Raw genomic sequence first — 21,661 nt, forward strand, 5'->3', positions numbered from 1 at the left:
TCTCAGAATGTTGTGAGGCTTCATGACTTTATATGAATAAATAACTTGAAAATTTATGGATCGAAGTGACTTCCTAGAGACTCTATAAAATGTCCCAGTTAGTACTATTGAAAGAGGAATATTTTAATGTTTAATTTTTAAGTCAAACAAAATTGTACATAGAAAAGTCCTTCACATTAAGAACTATGATTGAAGGTGTGATTCAGAGTCTCACGCCAGGTTTCCAGTAAGCAAGTTTTTATGAGCACAGGCAAACAATTTAAATTCACAAACTCTATTTTCAGAAACCGTTTGATATTTGGGAGATATGTCTCCTGCGTCTGATGAGTTTATGGCTGTCTGAAAACAGAAACCAGATAGAGCAGGGGAGCTGAGGAAGGGAGAGAAAGAGAGAGGAAGAGGGCAAGAAGGAAGAAAGGAGGAGGAGGAGAAGGACACGAGGAGGCTCCAAAGAAAATGGTTAGTGAAGGAGAGCCAATCATAATCCAGCTGTTCCAAGCCAACCAAAGCATCTGGTTTCTTTAATTTAGTACACTTCATACTAAAAGGCCGGCTTGTTTACACTGTATATTTTGAGTTATTTAAACACTCTCTTCCAAACCATGGGTTTGCAACTTCAGGGGAGGCTTTTCAAATGTGGCTGGAAAGTATCCCCACGTCAATATCATGGCATGAATGATATGGAAAAAAAGAGAAAAGTTATAGACATTTTAATAGTCATTAGCACGCCATTTCAGACTATTTTATTACGATTTTCTGAGGACTGAAAATGTCCCCAAGTCAGCCTCTATACCATGCAAATGAAGCCCTGTTCTCTATACAGGTGGGCACATATGTAAGTGGTTATGTGCACGCCCTCAGATGTATGGGGTATCTCTCCATAGGCTACCCTATCCTGTGTTCCAGAAATACTATTTACATTTTAACCAAAACACGAACCGAAAATACACAATGGTATCAAATCCAAGAAGAACTTATTTGGAACTTCCTGGAAGGACTGTTTAGGGTTCAGTCCTCAATCCTCTGACTGTTTCTTCACAGACCCTCTCTCAGTGAACTCCTCATTGACAGGGCTTCAGTTTTTCACTTCTAAGTAGGGGTGTCCCAGCAGGATCCTCCAAGCCACTGTTCTTACCCAAACTCTAGTCCTAGATTTCCAACGATTTCAAAACACTTCCACCTCATTGCCCCACTATCACCAGGATGTCCAAGACAGAACTCAGCATTGTACCTACACCAATCCTTCCTCGATCTTTATATTTATGTAACTGATGCCGTCCTTCTCCTGGTCAAAAGAGCTGGAAACCTGAGTGTTCATTTCAACTACCTTGTCTCATCCCATATAGCCCCCTGTCAAAGAAGCCAAGCCTTTTACCATTTTCTTTATAATATTCTTTAAATTTGTCCCTTCTTTCAACTCCCATTGCTCTCTCTTCACTTGATACCCAAATTACTCAATAATTTCCTGCTTGATTTTCCTGTATGTGAGACTGAAATATATATACCTGAAAGGCAAAGACCAGAAAAACTTCGGAATATCATGAGTAAACAGAAGGAGCTTAACTCTGCCTAGAAGCGATCCACAATTCAAAACCACTCACAAGAAAACAAATTCATAGTGAGGCATTTGGCAAGCCATTACATTCACAATGATACCGTGAGACAGGTTCTTACCCACTTATCTTTTTTGTGGTCCAGGCCAACTGCATGACTGGACCTGAGCTGATCACTGCAGCCCTTCCAGTGTCTGGTAATATTTGGCAAACCTTGCCACTTTCTCCAGGTTTACCGATCTCTGACTTTTAAACTCAGGTAGGATAGAAGTTCAGACAGAGGAACGTTTGCTCCCATTTCTCAAGTCTCTCCAGCTGGGAGTGTTTGATCTCATCAAGAGCCATAACTGCAGCAACTTACAGACCAATAGTAACAGCAATGCCCAAGGAGGAATACAGCTGATAAACAGGAGGCGAGAGCTGGATGGTGAGGGGATGGTCATAAACACTTAAGGCCTCAGTGTGACAACTTTGTGGCCTATGTAATTCCCATTGACGTCAATTCCATGTTATGGATAGTTTAGGACCACAGGAAGAAAACCTTACATTGCTTCACGGATCAGAGTTACTCTCACTCAAAGCTCAGAGTGTGGTCCTTAGACAAGCAATATTGGTAGCAACTATGAAATTGCTAGGAATGCACATTCATGGGCCCTACACAGACTGACCTCCTGAATCATAATCTCTGGGATTAAGGCCCAGGAAATTAGTTTAACAAGCTCTCCACCTGATTCTTATTCATGCTATAGTTTGAGAACCACTGTGCCAATGTATGATGATAATAACTAGATATTAGCAAACAATCAAATAACTACGCAAATAAAAATGAGATAAAGAACGATTTGAATACAGGGTCTATTTTCTCTTGTACTTACAATTCTTAGCACAGAATAAATTTCAGTAAACATTGCTGACTAAATGACTGAAAGGCTCTTATATAGGCTGATGCCAAAATTAAAAATATTGCACATAGCAAATGATGTCTTAGATTTCTTTGTTTTGAGAGTCACTGAAGTCTAGAAAACAGAACACTAATCTGAGAGGCAAGGCTTTCAAGGATAAAGAGAATCAGTTGTGATGTGCATAGAACATCCAAAATGTGCTCTTCTTCTGTTTCTTGCCTTAAGAATGTTTCATATATTTCATATTTCAGATGCCAGCGTAGATGTTCTGATAATAGCTACCCCTCCCTCAGAACAACTCTTAAAAGACTAGTTTATTTTATAATCACTCAGTTATCCTTGAAACCATTCTAGTTCCCTTCCATTTGTCCAACTGGTTATCAGATCCTGAAAATTTTACCTCCTAACATTGAAATCATATCACTGGGCACTTTCTAGACCATCAATACTCCCTGAATTTAAGCATTAATTTCTCGTTTGAGGCACTGTAGTCACCATCAGTATGGTGTCTCTCTCTCTCTCTCTTCTCATGTTTGTCCTCTTTTAGTCCAACCCCTACAAACACACCACATAAATCTCTCTGAAATTATGAGTCTCTCTTGTCATTGCCATGTTTAAAAGCCTTCAATGGCTTTATATCACTTTCAGAATGAAATACACGGTGTCTCATCATCTGACCCTGTCTGACCTCCAGCCTTATTGGTTTATTGTACCAACCTCACCACGTTATCTGCCCTTCTGCAAACATTGTGCCATTCTCCTTTTTCACTGTGCTGGGATAGTCCTTCCCACCTTCACTCTTTGGCTAATTCTTAGCTATCCTTTAAGACTCAGTTCAAGCACCCCCTCCTGGAGGAAGCTTTCTTAGACCCCCTCCCCCTCCCCCATTTCCCAGTGGGTGCCTCTCCTCTGTGCAGTATTCCCTCTCAGCATTCATCACATCTTACTTCTCTTTTTCCTTAGAGCTTCTTAAGGATAGGAGCCATTTCTTATTAATGTTTGTAAAAATGACACTTGGCTCTCTCCCTGGTGCATAGCAACTCTCAATCAATGTTTATTAAGCAGAGGAATGAACAAATTAATAAGTAAAGACAAGAGCCCTTCCAAAGACTGCTCCTTAGGATACAGAGATGAGAAAGACCTCCATGTCACATGGGTATCACTGAACACAAATGGCTCATAAGCAGAGATAAGACAGTTCATATCAAATGAGAAATGATTCCAAGTCTTCCTACAGACCTCAAACTGGGCCATTTTGGGAACCTATAGAAATTGAAAATCGCTTTTCATGCTACTATTTTCTTCTCATATTTCCATACTCCTATTAGGACTGGGGGAAGACGTGTTGAAATGAAATCCCAAAGGCCATTTGGAGGAAGTTAAAATTTAAGTGGAGGGAGGAAGGATAAGAAACCTTCTGTGAGAATGTTTTTCCTCACTGCCAAACTTTTAGTCTCCAGAGATTTAAGAAGGGAGCTTGTGTGAGACTGGAGAGCATGTAACTTTAGGTGCTTATTCAAACTGAACATAAATTTTGAAAATTTGAAAGTTTATCTTCTCAAATTATTGGAACAAGCCTGAGTATTATGTTCCCTAGAGACACAGGGACCAAGAAGGGGGAGGGGTTATTTGCTCAGCCTGAGAACATGATACTGAACACATGTTTTTTTCCCCTTCTATTCTTTTCCTCATCGTTATAGCATAAGATCTGGAGGAACTTCAGGTGGATGGTTGGTTTGGATCCAGTTCCCAGACCCTGCTGCTCATTAACTGTCCTTGTTTTCTTTATATTCTGAGATTTGGAGTGATTTTCCCACGCTGAAGTAGGATGGGAACCAATCTACCAGAGAGCACCTCCCCTCAAACTCTCCTACTCATTCTGAGTGAACAAGAGCCATGATATCTCAATCAATGGAGCAGAGTGTTATGAAGAGCGTTATTCTGGTCACGAGAACATCTGGAAGTCAGAATCTTTGAGAAATCACTGGAAATGGCGGGAAAGGCTTCCTCTTTGCCTTCTTTATCCAAATGGCTGGTTGCTGAGTTGTGACTTCTGGCTTCTACAGTGGGATTTAACCCTGCATTATATTGGCAAGAGTCAAAAGTCAGAGCTCTTGGAAAATTCAGGTGTTTCAATAAAACCTCGGCCCTTAAGTGGTCTGTGTCTGAAAAACATCTGGTTCCAACACAGTACTGTCCAATAGAATGTTCTGCAATGATGAAACTATTCAGTCTTGTCCAATAGTGTAGCCATATGTGGCTATTGAGCCCTCGAAGTGTGCTTAACGTAACTCAGAAACTGAATTCTAAACTTTATTGAATTTTCATTAATTTAAATTTAAGTAGTCACACATGGCTAGTGACTACTGTATTGGACAACACAGTTTCAAGATATGGGATTAATGTGTAAAACAGATACACTGAGCATGCAAAAGGATGGTTTTTAAAAAGGAGAACACATCTTCTTTATCCATTCATCTGTCGATGGACAAGATATGGTACATATATACAATGGAATATTACTCAGCCATTAAAAAGAATGAAATAATGCCATTTGCAGCAACATGGATGGACCTGGAGATTATCATATTAAGTGAAATAAACAGACAGAGAAAGACAAATATCATATGATATTGTTGGTATGCGGAAACTAAAAAAATGCTACAAATGAACTTATTTACAAAACAGAAAGAGACTCACAGACTTGGAGAATGAACTTACGGTTACCAGCGGGGAAGGGTGTGGGGGAGGGATAGATCGGGAGTTTGGGACTGAGATGTACACACTGTTATATTTAAAATAGATAACCAACAAGGACCTACCATAAAAAACGTAAAAAAATAAAATGTGCAGGAGACCCTCACCCCAGAAAAAAAATTTAAAAAAATAAAAAGGAGAAAAAAGCCAGGGTACTACCATGCCTGATGGAAGCTTATCTACCCATTAAGAGTATAGAAGTCTCCCAGTTAGACAACAGTATGAAAGGCACGGCCCCATTTGTATAAAATTGCATGTGTGTTCGTATAGAGATGTCTGGAAAGGTATTAACAAAACAGGTTTTCCTGGGTGATAGCATTTGGGCTATTTTTTACTTCGTACTTTTCTGTTTTTTAAAAAATATCTGCAATAAACATGTATAATTAAAAAAAATTTTTAAGGCTGTTTTATAAGAATGTATAGTGTACATCTTTCAACATTATTTAGTCTAAAATGTATATGTACTTTTTAAACATAAATTCAGCTACCTCTTATGATATGATTTAAACTGACCAAAAGAAGGCTATTTAGGAGTTCGGGTAGGTTTTTGCACACAAAGTTGTGTGTCCCTCTTGCTCATCAAAAAACCAAAGAGATTCTTTTTCCTTTTGTCTCCTTCAGATACTAGCTTTTTTTTTTCAGGGTGTTTAAAGTTTTTCACCATCATTAGAATTCTGGGATACCCTTGCAGTATCGTCACTCATCTGGAGCTGGGATGCTCAGATACCCAAGTCTACTTTAACATTGAGGTTTTTCAGGGAATCAGTTAGGTGTGGACTAGATAGGATCTTTCCGGGGTGGGTGCAGGAGGCGTTAATGTCTGATCATAAGAGTTGTCAGGTGGGCACTCTTGTCTATTTTCCTTAAGTCAAAGGTGTTGTGAAGGATGAGTGGTCTTAGCTAGCTAAATGTTGGAAAGGCATTCTAAGAATACAATCTTCATCAGACACCTATCCAAAAATGAGTATAGCCTGTATTCAGCCCTCAATGGCATAGGGAGTTTTTTCCAGATGAGTTAGTCCTTTGAAGTCCTGCTAAGCCGTATATATCCTCTTTGTACCTCACTTACAGCTCTGCTCAGTATTCTTGCAGAAGAGGACCTGTGCTAAAACATCAGCCTCATGTGATCTTTCTTTCTTCGATTTATCACCTGGCTTCCTGGAGCACTCAGCTCACATGAAGCTCAGCACCAGGCTCACAGTCAACTAAACTGAACATTCCATCCAGTAGCTAACCTCAATTCACCCTGGGATGAGATTAGAATCAGGCAGCCTGGCCAGGTTTGAATTAGCAATGGATGACTCCATAGGATTTCAAATAATCATGGAAACCATTGTGCATGTGTGTGAGCCAGACTGGACCTTCAATGTTCATGTTCATGATCAAGGAACTCAGCTTTTCGATAAACAACAAAAGAAAATATGCCTTATATTAAAAACATAAAAATCCAGGATTGATGGAACCTCTTTACAGGCATAATTGCAGGAACATTATACAATGCAATACTAATTTTAAAGATTTACATTTATAAAATTCTGCTTTTTGGAATCTTTAATATTTATTAAAAACACTTTTTCATTTAAAAACATGTTGAAATATGTACTTCATATGGGCTAATTAACCTAATATTTTAAATTTAATTTAAACTTTTATATAAGTAATATGGCACATAGTTTAAAAAATCAAGTAATACTAAGAAGCTTACGACAATCAAAAAGCCATCCTCTTTCTCACCATCCCATCCCAGTCTCCAATCATACACCCTGCTGGTAGTTACTTTTAAGAGTTTCAATTTTTTTTAATGATATTTACCTCCATATTTCTAAATAATATTTTTATATTTCTATATCTTGATTTTCAGTTTTAGACAATTAGGAATTAGCACTCTTATACATCCTTCTCCCCCACGCTTTCTGTTCTTTAATCATTCCAGTTTGAGTTAAATCATATGCATTATTATAGTCTTAATATTTCACAGCTGAGCCACACTGGGTACTATGTTGACATTTTCTTTACTGTATACTATATTTTTAGTTTGCTTAGTTTTCTGTGTATCCTAAATAATGATAAAACACATTAATATTGTCCAGCACAACAGGTGTGATTTTTTTTTATCTTGTGCATTCTGTTTTAGACCTCCTTCCTATAGCTATTTGTCACTGTCCTCCTGGTCATTCTCTCCTTCTCTCCTGTGTTGGATTTTCTAATTTTTGCTTGCGCTCTCTTTCTCTCTCTCTCTCACACACACATTCGTCTCTATCTCCATCATCTATCTCTATGTTTGTTTATATCCTGATTTGGTGGAACACATTCTCTTCAAGCTCCCTGACAAAGAGTACATGAGAAGAAAAAAGTTGACATCTTGCATATCTACATATGGTTTATTGCATCTTTATTCATTGTCAGGGATTCAGAGGGACTTAGCCATTTTTTTCCAGGGACTCCCAAATATGAATAACTTTAGATCTTTTTCCTGGCTGGACCACTTTCCACAGTGAACTGATTTCGGTGCTGCCAGTTAGTAGACATATTTTGACTTCATTCCTGTGACTTTAGAACGGTGACTCACTCTTTCCCCAGGTGTCCCCATGTTCCATTGTCCAGAACTTTGCTGGCTCAACCTCCCCAGAGAGTAAACCCCAGTATTATGCCAGGGTAGAAGGGGAGGATTTGCTTGGGTGTGTATGCGGGGGGTGTGTGTGGGGAAGAGATCTGGGGATCTAACTGCAACCCATATAGACTTTGCACCAATTCTTTTATTTTTAGCACTCTCATATCTCCTTTGCCCCTTGTTGGTGGCTTCAATTCCTGAGGGTTTTAAGGTTTGAGACACAAATCTGCTTAGTTTGCCCAGGTTTCCCCCTTCTGCACTTAGTGTTACTAAGAAGTAAACATAACTCAGGCATCACCCTCCCATCCATTTCCCATCCTCCAAATGTATCTCTTGCTTATTGGTGTCTCCTTCTACACTCTTATGTCTTTGGGGGTTTATTCATTTCTTTTTACTGTTGCCCCATGATGGGCTTTTTGGGATAAACAGGTGTGTTCAATCTACCACACTTATCTTCCCTATTAAAAAGTAAAGACAAAACATGTTGTCACTGCATAGATGCAGAAATTGAGACACAGAACATAAGATACATAATCAACATCCTAAATAAAGAAGTGATGTAGTTAGGGCCAAGGTTTGCTTTCTCTGCCTCTGAGCAGTCCTGCCTCTTCTTGAGGCATTGTCTGTCCTTGAGGGTTTGTTATGTAACCCAAGTAACTCTTCTCAATGGTGAGTACCATTCCCAGGGACCACTCTAATAAGAGGAGTTCCTAGAAGAGGGAAAGGATGAAAGGGAAGGGGCAGTTAGGGAGAAAAGGCCATCAATCCATACATATTGTGGGCATTCTGAATTGTAATCTGCAACCACACTTCACCCAGTATTAGGTCTTTAAATGGTACAATGGTGCCCCTGCAAATTAGAACACACAAAACCCCATACAGCTGGTGGAGAGACGGCACAGCTCTCATCCTTGCTATAATGTGGGACAGTGAGAAGCATCGTGGTCATGAGTGGGTCACAGCTTTGTGCCAGCTCTAAAATATCTCATTTATTATGTACAAAAAGGAGAAGTCATCAACAGCTGTAAGCAATACAGTTCAACACACTTTCCTTTCTGCGAGAATCTCAAGGGGGTGGGTCTTTCACTTTGCCCAGTGCTTTGTAATCCTGGCACATTAGTAATAATTTACATGATACTGCAGCTGTCAGAGAACACCAAGATAATTTTCTGATTCCTCCAGTGCTTTAAAGTTTTGAACAATTCAAGTTTAAGAGTCTAAAATATGCTTTTGCTGTGGCTAAAGAGAAGCACTCAGGAGAGAAGAATCAGAGACATTAGACTGAGGGAGACCATGGCTTGAAAACATTTTATTCATTAACAAAAATGTCGATCGAAGTCTTTGATTTGTGAAGTTGTTTCAGAACTTTTCCCTCGTTACAGTTAACAACTGAATGATCTCGTGTAGAGGAAAGAAACCTAGTTTTCCCAAATTTCTTTTTGTCACTGGAATGGGGTGGGAATGGATTCTCTACCAAGGAATTAGGTCTATTGGGTAGCATGTGGGGAGTAAAAGTTTTCATTTGATTCACATATGGAATTTCTGGTGAAATTTCATTTTTTTTCTGTTTGCATGTTACTTTCATAACAAATTTTTAGAAAACAGGTTGAGATTCTTAGCTAGAAAGATTTAAATGATCATCACCCATGGCCACTTATACTCTGATACACTTTGGTGATGTATTTCTAGATTTATACTATATGTGGCTATAAAGATGCTGATATGGGCTGAATTGTGCCCCCCCCCCCGTTCAATTTCATATATTAAAATCCTAATTCCCAGTACCACAGAATGTGACTGTATTTGGAGATACGGTCTTTAAAACGGTAATTAAGTTAAAGTAAGAACCTTAGGGTGGATCCTAATCCAATATGACTGGTGTCCTTATAAGAAGAGAAAATTTAGACACAGACAGGCACAGAGGGATGACCATGTGGAGAGAATGACCATCTACCAGCCAAGGAGAGAGGCCTCAGAAGAAACCGACCCTGCAGATACTTTGGACTTCTAGCCTCCAGAACTGTGAGAAGATAAATTCCTATGGTTTAAGCTACCTGGTCTGTGGTACTTTGTTATGGCAGCCCTAGCAAGCTAATACAGATGCCCTTATTTTGGGACTCAGGAAAGAAAATTTTCACCTTTATTTAACCCAATCACATTCTTTACACAAAAGGGGGGATGTCTTTAATATATGTTGTCCCAAGACCTACCACAGTGCCTGGTATAGAGAGGCACTCAGCAACACGCTTTGCGTTATGTACACCCTCCTCAACATCATTCAGATGGAGATCCTCGGTTGTGGCCCTAGCTGTGTGATATTGTGGGACAGGAACAGGGCAACAGTGACCTGGATTGTGAAATGGAAGGCAGATTTAAGGGCAGCTGCCCCTATTGACACTGCCACCTCAGATATTCCGTTAGCACACTTTAACCAGGAGAGTAGACCAAAGTGACGTAAGAACCAACATTGTTCTCAGAGCAGACCAGCCACAAGCAACACTACTCCCTGGGACTTCTCCAAAAAGAGGAGGGTGAGCTGAGTGGCTCTTAGCTGTTCCTATCAGAATGTACAGGTGAGCCAATAAAAACCACATGACCAGCTTTATCAAGAGCTGTTGACAAGCCCAAAGATCCAAAATGGACACCTGACCCATGTCTGTTGTCAAGACATTATCCACCATGGCAACCGGGCCAGTTTCCACTGCACATGCTGCCCTACAGCTCAACTGAAAAGGATCAAGAAAGTCAGGATTCCAAATATCAATAGGATCACCCTGTCAAAACCTCTCCTGTGACCTTTCTTAGAAGAGGAAATGTCATGACAAAATGAAAGCTAGCTGGACTATACATGTTCAGACAAGTCTTCAGTGGTCTAGCTTCTGTCTGAAATACTCTGTCCTACCAGTCGGTCACAGTCTTTCCAAAGGGTAACGTGGCACTGTGAAACTTATGCTAAAACCGATGAGTTTTTGGAAGACATTTTTTTTCTTTCTTAAGATCAGTGGAAAAATAAAGCAACAAAATTCAAGCATCAGCTAATGCTTTGAGCTATCTAGTCAGGTCCCCTCCTCCCCTGCTATTTCCTATCTGTGAACCTTGTTCAATCCCTTCATAGCACTGATGACAATTTCGATCTGTCTGTCTCTCTCCCTGTCTCTCGCCCACCCTCCCCCTTCCTTACTTATTTTCTGTTTTCCTCATTAGATTGTGGATTCCACGAGGGCGGGAACTATATTTGTTGTGTTCGCCAATGTATATTCAGAACCAATTATAGTGCTTGCTGCATAATCGTTCAAAAAATATTTGTTGAGTGACTGGAAATTAATGAAAAATATCAATGGAAACTAAGGAAAGAAGCTGATATCTATTTAGTTCTTACTGTGCTGTGCATCTTATAAGGCACTGTCATAAACATCTCATTTAATCTTAAAATATGAAAATGATGTACTCTGAACACCATTTTTCTGATGAGAAAACAGGCCCAGAGAAATATCATTTCTTGGTGTTTCTGTAATTAAAGTGGAATGAACTATCTGTCTTTTCCTCTCTAGTACTTTGAAAATAAAATTCCTAATACTTTGGAATTCAGCTTTATTTTATATGCATATGTGTGGCTTCCCCCTCCCCGCCCCATCTTACTTTTCCTTTTGTCCAAGCTTTCTGATGTTTTAGTGATTCTAAACTTAGAGAAATGCTGAGGTGAAGGTGAAGGTTGGCTGCAGAGACCATGGCAGCTCAGCTACAAAGCAGCCTCTGTAATTTTGTTTTCATTGGTTATTTTCAATATATTTATTGGTTGGTAAACTGAACCATGTTGACTTCCTCAGCCAAGTTTTTTACAGTGCAAATGGCACATTAACTATGCAGGTATAGTGAAAGGAGTTAGTACTCTTAGGTGAGTGCCTGAATCTGAAATACAGATGGGTAAGCCATGAATGGGTCGAAGGTTCAAGGCAATCTTTTCCAAACCTCTCTGGTTTGGAAATCTAACTAGAAACCTCCTGGGGTCAAGGCTTCTGATGAGATTCCTGGAGCTTCTTGGTCCAGGCGTGGGTTTGGAATACTTGGGAAACAGTCGACCACAGGGATCTCAGGGCTCCTCATTCTGGCTCGGTTGGGAAGTGCTGAGCTGCATGAAAAGTAGGACACTTGAGGGGGTTGTGGAGACTTTTTCAAACCTCAACAGGAATTTCAATTGTTCATTTTGGGTAGGAGTTTGGGTTTGGTTCCTACTAGGCCCAAATAACTTGTTTTCTACTGACTTTAGATTTTTTGATTTGAGTCGTAAGTGTTCAAGTAATATTATGGTATTTTAGTTTGCTGATAATAAAAAAGTCAATATGCTGCAAATTAAAAAAAAGTCAGAGTGCCATTCTAAATGATCAGAGAGTTTTTTTTTTTCTTTTGTGTTCTAAAGTATACAAAAATATGGCATAAATGAATGTCTAAAATGCTTTTCCAGCTAGACCAATTACTGACCTTTTTAAATAAAGGAGATTAGAGTACACTTAATATTTTTTTCCTTTGAACAATATTGTCATTCATGAGATCTGATTATGCCAGTATTAATATTTGAGAACCACACATTAATATAATCATATAAAATGTGAAAAATGTAGGTCTGAAAGCAAACTGTGTGGGTATTCATAGAGCTTAATAAATATTCTACTTGGACACCATTGTGAAATTATACATAATTTGCTTTAACCTACAGAATCTCATCCAAAGGAATTCAAATGTGATGGATTTTTTTCTCCTGTTCAATAGGAATTTGAAGACTCAATCCACTTCTAATTAAACTTTTCTTGGTGTCACATCAGTATGTTATGTTACCACCTGTTTTTGAGTATAAGTAGCTGTTTCTTAAAATTGGTTTTAAATCTTGCTTCTGCTTTTTTAGGCTTTGATTCTTTAAAATACAGTGCACTATATTTTAAATTGTCTGTAGTGTAATATGTATGTTCAGGAAGAGTTGACCAGTGGTGGTAGTGGGGAATTTCTAATTTTTGATATTTATCAATTTAATATTCTTTAAATTTTGGTAACTTTTGTGCTCAGTTTAGCTTAGATTTGCTGTTTGAATAACACTTTTCCTTTAATGGTGAATCAGACTGGAGATAGATAGAGAAAGGATATACCACCTCTTTAACTTTAAACCTTATATTTACAATTCTGAACTTATTTTTTTAACATTCATTTTTGTGATATTTTTACCAAGGCAATTCATCTCTGAGTTATTTCCCGATAGAGATACTGTGATTTTAACAGAGTAATAAAAACAGAGAAATAAACTAAATTTTAAGATTATTTTTCATATTTCATAATTGTATATTATAGAACAAAGTTTTCAAAAATGTTGGAAGCAATTCATTCATAAGACCCAGTTTAATTTAATTGGCTAGATGTCAATTTAAAACATTTAAGATAGTATATTACTAACTGCACTCTTGAATGCCCTCAAAACTCTGCACATTTATATAATCAAATGCTTTTTAAAATACCAGTCATGCATTTTTGGGGACAGCTTTAAACTGGTTTATTTCAAGGATTTAAGTTGAAGGGAAAAATCATGACTTTCTGTTTGAGGACACGTTCACTGCCGATTATTTTCAAATTCCTCCTTGAATGTGATCTAACAGGACCTCACATGTCCATATTTACACACACGCGTGCAGTCACACGCAGTCTTTCAAATGGTTTAAAAATTGATTCACAGTGCGCAGAGAGCATTTTCTCTCTTATGATTTGTCCCTGCTTGCTTACTGCTTCTAGCTCCTCTGCCTTTTAAGTTTCATAGAGAGCACATTTTCAAGTTATTTCAAGATTGTTTTTCCTTTGCTATGAGGATTAATGCGATGTGGGGCAGCTAACCATTGAACTGTGTTTAGGATGAAAACATAAATCACGAACTTTCCTTTCAGATTGAATTTCTATTTCTTCTTCTCCTGAAGAAAATCAAGAACCAGAAATTCAGTTCCTTCTACATTAATTAGAAGATCATTGTTTTCTGCTTTTCCCCTTCCTGACCTTCTCTTTTCATTGACTCTGAAAGGGAAGTGTGTGCAGCACTCATTTCAAAGGAATGATTGCAATTTGGCGGTAAATTATGCAAACTCCAATTAGTGATCCACAAGATGTTGAAAAAACAGGGTCCGACGTGTGGGAAATACTGGGCGGCTCACTTCCAGCAACTTGAAAAACACCTTCCTTGCTTAGATGTGAAGCCACATCTATATCAACATGAAATGCTGGTCAAAGTCACATCTACGACAGCTGAAATGGAAAACAAAACCAAACCAAAAAAAAAAAAAAAAAAGGTAGTAAAACACTTTCATTCTAATGTTTGGTGCATAGAAGTCCTTACACATTGCCATTCAGGCCTTAATTAGAATGTCCTATATAGTTTTCGGTTTTAAAATTTATTTTTTAAATTAAAACATTTTTTATTGAAGTATAGTTGATTTACAATATCATGTTAGTTTCAGATGCACAGCACAGCGATTCAGTTATACTGAATATATATATATTCTTTCTCAGATTCTTTTCCCATATAAGTTATTACAAAATATTGAGTATAGTTCCCTGTGCTATACAGTAGGTCCTTGTTGGCTATCTACTTTAAATCACAGTAGTGTGTATATGTTAATCCTAAGCTCCTAATTCATCTTCTGTTTTATAATTTAAATACTGTTCACTTCTCATTCACTCATTTTGATTAAAAATATTTATGTTAAAAAAAATATTTATGCTCAGTTTTTGGTGTACAGCTCTTCATAAGAGTGTGGAGTCCAGTGAGATGGGGGTGAAAGTGGACGGTAGAAAACAACAAATGCAGATGGTTAGAGTTGAGAAACAGAAATTTCATGCTGTCTCACTTAGAATTGGGATTATTTAGTCTGGAGAAAAGTGGGTAAACTGTTACTATAAAGATGTCTTGGGCTGAAACATTTTATATGCATACCTTATCTTTTTATCTGAAACGTTTCTGAGAATGAGGGAGAAAAACATTATTTCTAATGTGTGAAGGAATTTTCCTACAGAGGTAAGAACTGGGTGTCCAGAGGAACACTCTGGGAGCCACTGACAAAGATGCAGCCAGAACTCCTATTTCTCTGTCTTTAGGTTTGTGCTCTATCTCCCCATCTCTTCTGCTTTGGTTGCTATGTGATGCTGTACAACTTCGTTTCTTCTTTTTAAAGAATATTTACCATGGTACTGTATGTAACAGAATATACTGCATACCTGACAATTTTTTTTAAAACTCCCTTTTATTTTACATGTCTTTTTCCATAATTGGTTTGCATCTGCATAGTGAGGGCTGATTAACTATTTTTTCTGTTGCCTAGGCCACGCCTGTTCCATTAATTTGTCCAAGGCGTCAGATTCTCTAAGGGCTTTGCATTTCTCATAATGTAAGGATGCTCTAATAAGAAAACGATGGCTTTGTACATGAGCATCAACAAGGTTTCATTTCTGTTCAGGGTTTAGTTCAGCATCGTCCCACATTCTCTGACCATACAGCTGCCTTCTAGAAGTACCAAACCAAACCCAAATGGCAAGCAAGACATCCAGGGTGCACCTTTGTTCTCAGGGCTCACTGAGTCATCCTGGGGTGGGAGGGCAGATTTCCCTGCCTCAAGGACAAAAACCTGGGCACAGCACTCAGTGCTGCTGTGTAAGGAGGGTGCGGATGACTGCACTGCCTCCCTGGTACTTCCTTCCGCACTGCGGCTACGTCAGACTGACTGAAAGTAAGAAAAGAGCCACATGTGGACATGCCTGGATAACACTTAAAAAAAAAGAAAGAAAGAAAAACTTTTATGGAAACCATTGGAATGTAAGAAGCTTAGAGGAAGCCCTGTGGCAGTGGTGTGTGAAATTGATGACCTGATCGTAAACCACCGGTTAGAACTCTGAAAATCACAGGGGGAAATACTATTTTTGTATTATTACTAAGAACTGATAAAAATAAAGAGCATAGCTCAGTGCTTAACTGTTCAATGACAGCTGTTACTCTAGAAAATGGATTTTCTGACATTTATGAAAATCCTACTCAAACATTTTTTTAATCTAGAACAAAATATTTAGATGAACACATCACAGAACCACCTTTCCACCTGATCAGATATACTGAATTGTGTAATTTAATAGCATTATTGCATATACAGTCATGCACCCTGGATTCCTTGTCTGCTTCTTGGGTTGGGTTGGGTGTACCCAACCCAAAGGAAGGCAACACCTATGGCCTCAGGGTATTTGGAAGTGGTGGGAAGATTCTGAACAGAGTCCTTCAATGCTTCCTAAACTGGAGGTAAGGGAACAATGCTCCCGGCACCTGGGATCAAATTAGATGCTTGTTGAAGATCATTAGACTATCATTAATTACAATAGAAGCAGTGGACTTACAAAATAGTCAAATCAAGTCCAAGGTCTCTTTGTAAATTAGGCTGACACTCATGAGCATTCGCATGACTTCTCATATGAGAGAAAAAGGATGTCAATTTCAGTTTTTCTCATGTCATTTTACTCCTGGGACTTTGCCTCAAAGGTAGTTTTGTGAAGCAAATGTTTAATTTGATAAGCTTATTTGTAGGAGAAATGGTTATCAACATAATTACGTGACATCTTCAAGGTAAACTGAGCAAACCCTGCAAGCCCAGGTTTCAGCAGCATTCACAGGGAGCTGCTGCTAAATTCTCCCATCCCCAGCTGAGTCTAAGTAGGTGTCTCCTCCATGGACTTTTAGGCACATGTGAAATTGTGCTCTGTGGTACTTGGGCTATGGGTTGTCTATAAGGGCTAAGTGTAAATGTCACACACACACATACACATGCCACCCTCATAAACCTACAAACCTTTGGACTCTGTTACTTGCATTGTTTATTCATTATTCACAACCAATATTTACTGAGACTCTACCCTGTGCCAGGTACAAAGCAGTGACAAATACTGCTTTTGCCCTTAAGGGGCTTACGGTGTTTTGGAGAAAAGGTAGAAATTAAACATATAATTACCAGCGTCATAAAGGAGAATGGAGGGTGCAACAGGAACATGTCTTAGGGACCGAACCTATCAGGGGCATCAGGGAAGATCTTCTGGAAGGAGTGACAATTAAACTAAAGACAAGGAAAGCAATGCTTTATGGGCTGTGAGACGGACTCCCTTTTAGAAGGAGGGGAAGTAAATGGAGCTGATTGTCTCACCTCATTGTCAAGTTCTTGGTCAACGTTCCAGACATGAAGGTGGAGACAACTATATGAGACAGCTGAGAAGGGGTCAGACCAGGCCAGGGAACCAAATAGGACTCAATCTGAGACCCTCAGAGCTTCAAGAGAAGAATGGTCTCCACTCAGGCCCCACGTTTGAGGGAAGAAGTGGCCTGTTGTCGATTCCTCCTCTTGAGCCCCTTGTCCCCAGCCTCGTATCCAATGAACTTGCCACCAACAGAGAAGCAGGTGGGTAGCTTTTGCATTTATGAGAATTTTTTTTTTTTTTTTTGCCTACTGTTGGATGATTTTTGGCTCCTCATGCACAGACAGAAAATCATTATAGGTAATTTGGTTTTTCTTCTTTTAAAGCATTTGTTTGACCTGTTTGTGCTTTTCCTTTATAGCTGCAATGTTAATGCAGCTGCACTTTCAGAAAAATTTTAGCTACTAATAGTCTTCTGTTGTACACTAAAACAAATCCCCGGGTAAAAAGATGTACAGTTAAGAAGTTGTGAATATTTTGATAGTTTTATCACATGTTAACAGAATCCTAAACCAGATGCTATTCCACACGTTGTATTAAAAAAAAGATTGTGTTCTTCGTTCAACCTTATTAATTAATTAAATAAACTTTAATGGGTACCTGCCTTACCTGGGGCAAATGGGTGTTGGAGGGAAATTTATTACGTAGCCAGGGAAATATAAAATATACAGTAATAACTATAGCACAGGCTAGAAGGTAAAAAAGACAATGTGATGGGTCACAGGTGTGGAGGTGTTTATTACTGAGATAGCAGGGAAGGCGACATGAAGGTGGTGATTGGGCTGATCATTGAACAATAAGGGCATTCGGAAATTAGAGGTTTGGGGATGAGGCATGAACATCCACGGGAGATAACTTTGAGTAAATGTTCAGAGGGAGGAAGTAACAGTGAGTATGTGAAATAAAAGTATTCTGTTTTGCTGGTGCAAAGGGAAGGTGAGGCAGAAGAGTGGAGTAAGGAGTGGGGCCAGCTCATGGCTTGTCTCAGATGTCAAGTGAATGGGAAGCCGCTGGAAGACTTTGCGGCGGAGCGGTATAAGCAGAGCTCTGCCTTGAATGGGGTAACCTGTATTTAGGATGGATTCGTCTTTAGGACATACTGAAAGCAGGGAACTCAGATAGAGGACTAGGGCAGCAATCTATGTATGAAATAAAGAGGTCCTGACTTCCCAGGGTGGTGGGAGACATGGGCTGGAGGGTGTGGGTGGGAAAGATATTAATGGTTGTATAGAGTTCCTTTGATTTTGTAAGATATTTCTGGTTTACTTTTTAATCTCAAAATATCCAGTTGTGGTTTTCAAGTGCTATCTGTGAGCTTTATCAGCTACTGAGCCAGATTCTCTATGTGCCTAAGTTAATCAGATGCTGTTAACTCAGGCAAACTCTGCTTACTCTTCCAGGCCACTGGCTACAATTTTGTAATTCCTTGCATTATTTTTTCCCTGTATTTACTTGAAATTCATTTTCACATATATTGTCCCTTATAGAGCCTTGTTTATGTAGGCAGGGTAATTAATATTAGTCTCATTTTACTGAAAACCTGCCCAAGGTTATAACAAATATTCGATTAAAGGTTCTTTTGCACTGTTTCTTATTGTCTCTCAATCTGCCTCAATTTTGAGGGTTCAAGCTCATCTTGAGACTCTGGAATGGCCACAGGAAATCTATGTGGTTGGTTCCTGCTCCCCTTGTTTCTCCTCTCCATACCTTTTGCCCCACAAGAATTCAGGATGGCCTAGAATCAACTGATAGATTCTAGTGCATTCCTAGGACTATCTCAGCCTTCAGTTCAATCTGGGGCCTTGGAAATGACTGCAGATCCACTCTAGAGAGGGGTTTGGACTTTGAGGTCGGGCTAGAGCCTAGTTGGGCATTGGAGGTGGAGAGGATGGGGTGGTGGGAGGGAAGGGATCCTTTCAGGACCCCAGAGCTGCTGTTCTCAGGCCTAAAATGGTCTTCTTCTATTTTGTTTACTTGGCAGCTCTCTGATCCTCTGAAAATCCTCCATGGAAAGAGGCTGTGTGCCATCCTGGTTAAGTGTGGGCTCTAGAGACCCCAAATGTGAGTTCAAATTCTGCCTCACTAGCTGTGTGGCTTTAAGACAACTATCCTAACCTCTTGGTGCCTTCATTTCCCTATCCACAAAATAGGATAATAGGATTTACCTCATGAGGGTGGTGAAAGGATGTAAAACATTAGAACACAGTTTAGTTAATCACCACACTGCACCCTCTAAGGCCATTAAGCCTTCACTGCTCTGTTTTCTCACAGACCCTCGCCTTCTATCACAACAAGCATCACATAGTATTTTATTATTTCCATTTCTGTCTTTTCACTAGACCATGAGCTCCTTAAGGGCTGGTTCAGTAATGCTAATAACCCATGTTTGAGGTCTGGCAATGTACCAGGAACTGCGCTAACTTACACACTAGAAGACTGAGGACTAAGAGGTTAGATGGTTTGCCAAGAATCACATATGTAGTAAGCAACAGACCAGCATTCAAAGCTGGGTATGTTGAGCTGCATTCTCAATCGCTGGCCTGCAGTATCCTAGTCTTAGTCATTTTTGTACCCCCTGGGGCCTGGTGCAATGCCCAACATGGATTAGATGCTCATTTAATGCTTAATGCTTGATGAACGAGTTTGATGGCTTTTACCCTGTGGGTGGTCGAGTTTGAACACATCTCACGTGACCTCTGTGGGGTATTGCTAAGAAGCTGAAAACATTGAGAGGTACTGTTGTCCTGGTTTTCACAACCTCTCTGACTTTCAGATTTGGCAGGTAACCCCCTTTTTCCTTAGATGGGGGAGGGAGAGAGGAAGAAGAGTCATTAAAGGTTAAGGTCATTGCCTAAGAATTCCTGATTTTAGACTAGTTCTCAGGCCTCTCTAACCTAAAACAACTATCCTCGAATTGGTGCAGAATTTCTTATGCTCTTGATGAGACTCCCCTGTAAACAATGCTATTAACACTAACATTGATTCATTCGGAAGTAAAGCTGTTTGTTATGCTACTAGCTAAGAACTGAATTTATTTAAGAGTAAAATAAAACAGAGGGTGGCAGTCATCTGTCTCATTCATTTACATTCATGAATTCAAGAAATCATTACTGAGCATCTATTACATGGCAACCACCATGCACAGCATCATGTTCTAGGAAAGAGTATGACAATCCTCCTGCTGGGGTTTGCCCTGAAAGAGCAACCAAAACAACTCAAAAGACTTTACTTTTCTTATAGAAGTAGAATGTATCAAAGGATGTGTATAAAGTGAAAAGAACCCTAAGTTGGAATCAGATGCAGAGGATTACAGTCCTGGCTCTGTTGTAGAGTGATAAAACCTGGAGTTTACTGAGCACCTACTCAGTGGCAGGTATTATTCAAAGCCTTTTCATTTATTATTATTATTATTAAATGTAAAAAACAGCTTTGAGATTCATTGACACATAAAAATTGTATACATTTAACATATACAACTTGACGTTTTGTTATATGTATACATTGTGGAATGATAACCATAATCAAGCTAATTATCATATCCATTACCTCCATGTGGTTATCGTCATGCGTATGTGTGTGCATTGAGAAGATTTAACTTAAGACCTATCCTCTTATCAAATTCCAAGTATACAATACAGTATACTGTTGGCCCCATGTTGTGCATTAGATCTCCAGAATTTCTTCACCTTGTGTAACTGAAATGTTGTACCCCTTGACCAACATCACCCCATTTTCCTCTCCCCACAGGTGCTGGCAACCACCATCCTAACTCTCTACTTCTACGAATTTGACTATTTTAGATTCCACATATAAGTAAGATCATGCAGTATTTCTCTTTTTGTGTTTTGCTTATTTTGCTTAGCATAATGTCCTCCAAGTTCATCCATGTTGTTGCAAATGGCAGGCTTTCCTTGTTTTTTTAAGACAATAATTTCATATATATGTGTATGTATATATGTTAAAAATAAATATATATGTATCACATTTTTAAAAATCCATTCATCCATCGAAGGACATTATATGTTGTCTCCATATCCAAAGACTTCTTTCTCATTTATCCTTTCATCGGCTATGTGCTTCGGTTTCCCATTCATGAAGTGGAGTAATAATTCTGTATCTACCTCACTGGTTGTTATGAGGATTAAAGGAGTTGCTACAAATGTGAAAGCTCCTTGCACACACTAAACCTCTATCTCAAGGAATCCATTATAATAAGCTTGTTTTTTGTACCACAATTTATATTTTCTTACAATTTATTCTTTTTCTCTAATTTATTGCCTTTCTTATTCTGTTAATAAAGTGATTTTAGGTTCTTGTTTGTAAGCTTCTTTGTAAAAAAATTTTATTGAAGTACAGTTGATTTACAATGTTGTGTTTAATTTCTGCTGTACAGCAAAGTGACTCAGTTATACATATATATTCTTTTTCATATTCTTTTCCATTATGGTTTATCACAGCATATTGTACATATTTCCCTGTGCTATACAGTAGGACCTTGTTGTTTATCCATTCTATTTATAATAGTTAGCTTCTGCTAATCCCAAACTCCCAATCCTTCCCTCCCCCACCTCCCCTCCCCCTTGGCA

At 38.8% G+C, this 21,661-nt stretch overlaps 1 protein-coding gene across 5 annotated transcripts in view; it reads right to left on the reverse strand.

Moving 5' to 3' along the window:
* The window catches only part of PDE7B (phosphodiesterase 7B), a 346,677-nt gene that overhangs the window by 107,296 nt on the left and 217,720 nt on the right, over positions 1-21,661 (reverse strand). The window lies entirely within an intron of this gene.

This window comes from Balaenoptera ricei, chromosome 12, assembly GCF_028023285.1.
Source record: "Balaenoptera ricei isolate mBalRic1 chromosome 12, mBalRic1.hap2, whole genome shotgun sequence".
In the NCBI taxonomy this organism is placed as follows: Eukaryota; Metazoa; Chordata; class Mammalia; order Artiodactyla; family Balaenopteridae; genus Balaenoptera; species Balaenoptera ricei.